Here is a 6,050-nt window from a genome sequence, read left to right as displayed (position 1 = left end):
TAATAATTACTTCATATGAAAGTGAATATTTGTGTTTGTGTTTGAACCGGAGGTCTCAAGGTTCTTCCAAGTTATAACTATGAAATGTTTTAAGGAAAATAAGGTTATTTTTTTTCAGGTATAACACTGAGAAAGTTTCTGCTGCCCCGTAACATGTTCTTTTTTGTTTGAGTGGAGGTTTTGCTTTAGAGACTGTGTTTGTATTGTCCTTTGCTACCACATAACACACTTTTCCAAGTGGATGTTTTTTGTGGTAGGTGGACGCCTATTAACAAAAGTAATTTGTACTTCTAGTTTATCATGACTAGTTCTCATTTAAAATTCCAGATTATGTATTTATTGCTAGCAGAGACAGTGCACTGTTTAGTACCTTTCTTACTCAGAGAAAAATTGAGTAGCATACTAAGAGTTTTAAAAGACATACTTGTACTTGGAAGTTCAGCATTTCTGTGCTCTGGTTCATTACTTTTTGAGTAGGTCCTGTACTCTGTGCTTTTGAACTATCTAACATGTTTGCTTTATTTCTGCTTCCTGTGCAGTGATTACCTTTAGTAAAATTCCTACTTTTCATAGCCTTACCTTGGATAATATTAGCTAGATATGGGAGAAAAAAAATCATTTAATCCTTCATGTTGTTGAAACAGTAATTCCTAGTTAATTTGTTTGCAAATTTTACTTATTTTATGTGAAAGACCCTATGAGATTTTGCTGTTTCACCCAATTTCCTGCTTAGGGATTAATGTTGCATTCTGCAGAGAGACTTCTTTGCATTTTGTAGACAAGTGATGCCTGCATGCTGTTTATTCAGCCAGCTTCCAAGATTTGCTCATCTCTCATCACAAAAGCACAGTGGAAAATCTGGCTCTGGAAACATTTACTGATTCTAGTCATGGACATTATCAGTGTTTAACTTTCTGTGTGTCAGTAGTACTTGGCTGACAAATTCCCTTCAATAAGTCAGTCTCATGGCATTCCTTTTTCTTCAGAGCCACAGGAAAAAACCCACGTGCTGTCTTTTAGAGTGCATGCCCTGTGATGCCACCAGAACCTTTCCATTGGTCCCCTGGCAGTTGTTAAGATGGATATTTAGGAGAAAAAAGTTTTTTACATGAGATATGCAGTATTTTAGCTGTATATTTACTCAGATTTCCTTGTAACATTTTCTGGTTTTTTTACAGAGGAGTGTTGTTACTTGGATTCTGTCCTGAATCTGCTTCTTCTGGACATTTTGACCTTGTTTTCAAATTCCTGCTTTTGTCAGTTATTTCTGAATTGATTTGAATCTTAACTTTTGGATACTTTTGCTTTTTGTTAGAGGAGACACAACATTTGAATATGCTTTACTTGCACTTCCAGAATTTCAAGTAAGCAATTTTGGAGATTTTAGGAAAGGTGTAATCTATTCTATGTGTGTATAGATTTAAAGGATTTCTGCCATAGTCTATTGTTTTGTGAATTGTCAAGTTTAGCTAAAGGAAAGCATTAAATACCCAGCAAAGCATGTAGAAACAGAACTTTCTAAGCTTCTGGAGTATAAAATTTTTTGGAAAAGAACACACTCCATTATTGGATGCTGTCACAATTTCATTTCTACCTTTATTTTTTCTCATTAACTTCTGGGTGTAGTCTTAGCAGAGTTGCAGCATACAAGCCCTTATCTGAATCGTTACTTCTCTTTCTTTATTTTTTCCTGTGGGCTGCTGTTATCTCTCGGCCACATTTTAGCACTGAGTTCGTAAATTCACCAGTGCTTTCTTTGCTGTCTATTTTTAATATCCCCTAATTAACCACTGGGTCGTTGAGGACCTTTGCTTGTGTCAAACTCTTGATAAAGAAAGTTAGCAGCCAGTTGTTGATTGGATGGTTTCCATGGGAGCATGGATTAAAGATAGCAATGCTAAATTACTGGCTGATTAAAAATATAAAATATTCCTCTGACGTACTTTTTAATCTTGCTAACTAAAGATTTGCAAATTTTTCAGCTTTCTTCTTGTACTACTTTGCACACTTAGAGAAAAACCTTTGCTCACTGATTGTATTGGTGTTTGCTGGCTGTTGTAGTGTCTTGTTGCTGCACTGTGCATTGATTGCTGGGAAGGTTGCACAGGATCACAGGTCTGAGGGCCTAGGGAACTAATGAAGTTACCAGGGATAAAGAGACAGGGCTGGAGTTTGGGGCAGAATTGTCTAACATACATGCTCTGATTTCTGCATTGATGTCCTGCATGAGCAAAAATAATGTAATTTGTAATTGGATCAAGAAAGGATTTAACAAGTGTTATTGTCTATGAGGGAGTTGGGAGGGCTCTGGGGTGGTTTGGCAGCACAGTGTGCAGCAGGTTTGGAAAGCAGACTGGGGGGACATGGGCCCGTTGTATACACATAGAGAGTTACATCCCTATGAGTTAACAATACAGCCTTGGTCTAGTGTTTCAGGGCGCTGGAAAGCAGAATTAGGGAACCCTGCTTGCTCAGATCCCTTTCAGATGGTGTCACTCAGCACTAGGAGGGATATGGGAACCAGAGAGCTGCAGGTGTCATCATGTGCTAATAAGTATTTATGAATATGAAGCACACCTGCTGTTCTCAGCTGTGCTTTTGGCAGGACATGGGCACTCAGGAGTAGGAATCTGGCTTTTCCTGGAATTAAAGGTAGGTATGAGTGGCCAGATCACTGCATTTGTGTAAGGCCTTGTGAAGTGAAGGGCTCATAATAGGAGTTACCTGTTTAAGTAGCTGGTGTAGGCTTCCTGCAGTGGGTCAGGTTCTCCCTTTGCTCATTGTGACTTCTGAGATGCTGCTTTAGGTTTGGTCTCTTCTGCTTAAGCTCTCCCAAGTGCTGTCCTCTTCATAGGTGCCTATCTCCTGAGAGCTGAAACAATGCGTTACTCTATGTAATGTGGAACCATATAATATTTTTGTAGCCTTGCTGGCTTTAAACCTTTTGCCAGATACACCATCAAGTCTGTGCTGACTTGCAGTGTGAAAAATCTTGTCCAGTTTTTTAGAGTATGGACAGATGGCTGATATGTTGCCAGAAGTTGGATTTAATTTTTAAACTGATTTGTAGACAGTTACCTGCTTTCTTGTATGATGTCCTGTTCTTGAGGTCATTGGGACCATTACCTATCATGATTTTGTAAATACCTTTCTGTCTCAGGTCATGACTGTTTCTTGTGCTCTTTATGAGGATGAAAAATCTCTGAACTCAGCAGGTAAGAAAAATTAAATGAATAGCTAGATATGTTGTTAAGCTTAAACACCAAAATATTTGCAAAACCAGAGAGTAACATCACCATCTTAGACACAGTAGACCACAAGATCCCTGTTGAAGTTCTCAGGCTGCTGTGGAATGAAACTCTTCCATGTAATCCTATGGGATCCTGGAAAAGATTCTTTCATTGCCTTTGGATAAATACTTAAAAGCCCAAAGAAGAAAAGTAAAAATAAAGTGAAATTATCTAGAATTCAGGAAGTAGACCTGTGGCTGTCCTGCAGCACAGGGCCTTGAACAAAGGTTTTGTCTAGTCTTCAAACAATTGATTAAGCTTGTTACTACCATATTATCTGATACTTGTGTGGTTTTGGTGCAGGGTACATAAATTGCCAGGAGCATGATACATTACTGTTGCAGATCTTCCTAAAGATTGTTGATGGGCATGGGTTAAAATCAGGTTAAAATAAATTCCACCCAATAAAGGATCTCAAAATGCCAGTTAGTCTGGCCTGATGAAAACCACACCTAACTTCCAGAGGCTAGGATATCAGTTAGTGAATTGGATTGATTGGGAATATGTAGATACATGTATCTTTAGCTACACATAGAAGGTCTGTATTCAGTGTAGCAGGGATCATTGAGAAGGACAAATACAGTAGAGGGAGAAGAAGGTCATGGAGACCTCCTGAACATCTTTAATCAGGTACTGTCATTGTACTACTTAAGTTCCACTTAAGTTTCCACAGAAAGAGCAGGGAGTTGTGAGTGCATTACAGAATTAAATCAGGCATCTGGAATGGTATTAGGTGGCCTCACTTAAAATGGTTCTGATAGGCATGCCACATGTTACATGAGACCATAGACTTTCAGATGGTAAAATGTGATTGTCTAATTCCTATATCAAATAATAGAAAAAAACAGCACAGATCTTGAGTAGCTGTGTACCATAATCTACTTTTTTTTATATGATCTTATGGGTTATTATAAACTGATGTATAGGAATGCTAATAAAAAGCAGATTGCCTCAGCAGTGGGGAAGCAGCTCCTTTGCCCAGTCAGGTATTTAGATGAAAATAGCAAGATGTGGGGCATCAGCCAATCCTTAGGACAAGCTGTTGTTTCCTGGACAGGAAAGTGGTGCTTGGCAGTCTTGCTTTCATACAGAGCAGCAGTTCCTGGCACTAGCTGGCTTTCAGCAAGTAGGGGAGCCACAGTGGTGGTCTAGCTTGTGACAGACTGGAAGACTATGAAGTATTGCCCATGTGGGGTCAAGCTGGTGTTTATCAGATCTCATGGGGAGCTTCTGACTTTGCTGTCCTTGCTGCTCTGTTGTGGCCCCGTAACAGATGTGTCTCATTGCTGATGTAAGCCGAGTGGTTGCATTAAGACAAGGCTGTTCTGAATTTGCACTTGCTCAGGACAAGGAAACAAAACTAAGTCTGCATTACAAAGGCAAGTAATTTACTTAATCAAGCTCCTTGTCCCAAGTAGAGTTTTTAGAAAAGGGCATAGGATAGATAGCATCCTGTGGATTGGAGACAATCAGGTGTCATGTTAGAAATGGAAGGATCCAGCTCTGGTTGTATATTACACATTTGCTTGAGATGGGTTAAAAAGTTAGGCTGATAAGAAGCTGTGATGGTTGAAAGGAATTGAAATGAATTAATTCGGTATATGCACTCGAGATGTTTACAAATATATACAGACAGAGAATAGCAGCCATGTCCTAAAGAATTGTTTCATAGAAAAGACTATGTTCCAGTATTAGGAAAAAACGTGGCTATGAGGATGTGTCTGATATGATGAAATAGTAATGTTAACATCTTGCAATGATGCATAACTTCTCCACAAGCTGTGGAAATTGTTGATGATATGGAAACTGTGGAATAATTGGATTGGATCATACTTGAAATAATGAAAACTGGAGGTTTAGCACCTTATCCCCATTCTTCACAGGCTTTCTTTTAGATGCTATTACAAAACGATTATTTAAAGAAACTTGAGGCAGTGCAAACTTTTTGGGGAAAAACTCAACTACCAATAATTGAAGTAAAACACTTCTGTTCTCAGCACAAAAATCATATTGCACAGTGTCCCCTGAACAGCTGTTGAAAACAGAGCCTTAGAAATGCTTGCTTTGGCAACAATGTGCAGTCTGATTATGATTAGAGAGTCTTTTCAAGAGTAAATAAAATGTTGGATGCAACTTAAAGTAGACAAATACAAGCAATACAGTCAAAAGTAGGTTTTGATGAAAAAATGTTTGGAAGTTCCCATGCTCTTAGGTGACTATTCTCTATGTGGAGTAGTTTGTGAATTCCCTCTGCCATAAAATAGTGGCTGGAAAGTGCAATTTTGAGAAACGTCCATGAAAAAGAACAGTTTTCCGTGAAAAATAAAAGGGCAGTTTGATTTTGTGGTGCAGTGTGAAGTTCATTAGATGGAATCTTGAACAAGTAAAGCTGAACTTCAGTGGGAGAACACTGCATGGAAAAAGTAAGAAAACTTTAAAATAGGAAACTACATATGTTTGATGTGGTCTACAGAAAAGTTAGTGGGAAGTTGTCAAATAGCAACTTGCCGATTTTTTTATGGTTTTGCTTTTAATTAAGTCTGGTTGTTTCGGATACGAACACCACAGGCATGAGCACTCTGCAGGATGTTTAAAGGTTTTTTCTCCCTCACGCGATCCCTTTTGATTTTTTAAGGTTAGGTTTTTCATCTTTACGGCTGGTGTCTTTCCCTCGCCATGCTGGCAGAGTTGTGAAGTGGGAAGCCCCTCCACTGACCTGTTACTGCCCTCCCCGGTGCCCCTGGGGCGCTGGTTTTCTCT

Source organism: Parus major, chromosome 1 (genome assembly GCF_001522545.3).
Source record: "Parus major isolate Abel chromosome 1, Parus_major1.1, whole genome shotgun sequence".
NCBI lineage: Eukaryota > Metazoa > Chordata > Aves > Passeriformes > Paridae > Parus > Parus major.
The sequence above is the reverse complement of the archived record's forward strand: the minus strand, read 5'-3'. Positions refer to the sequence as shown.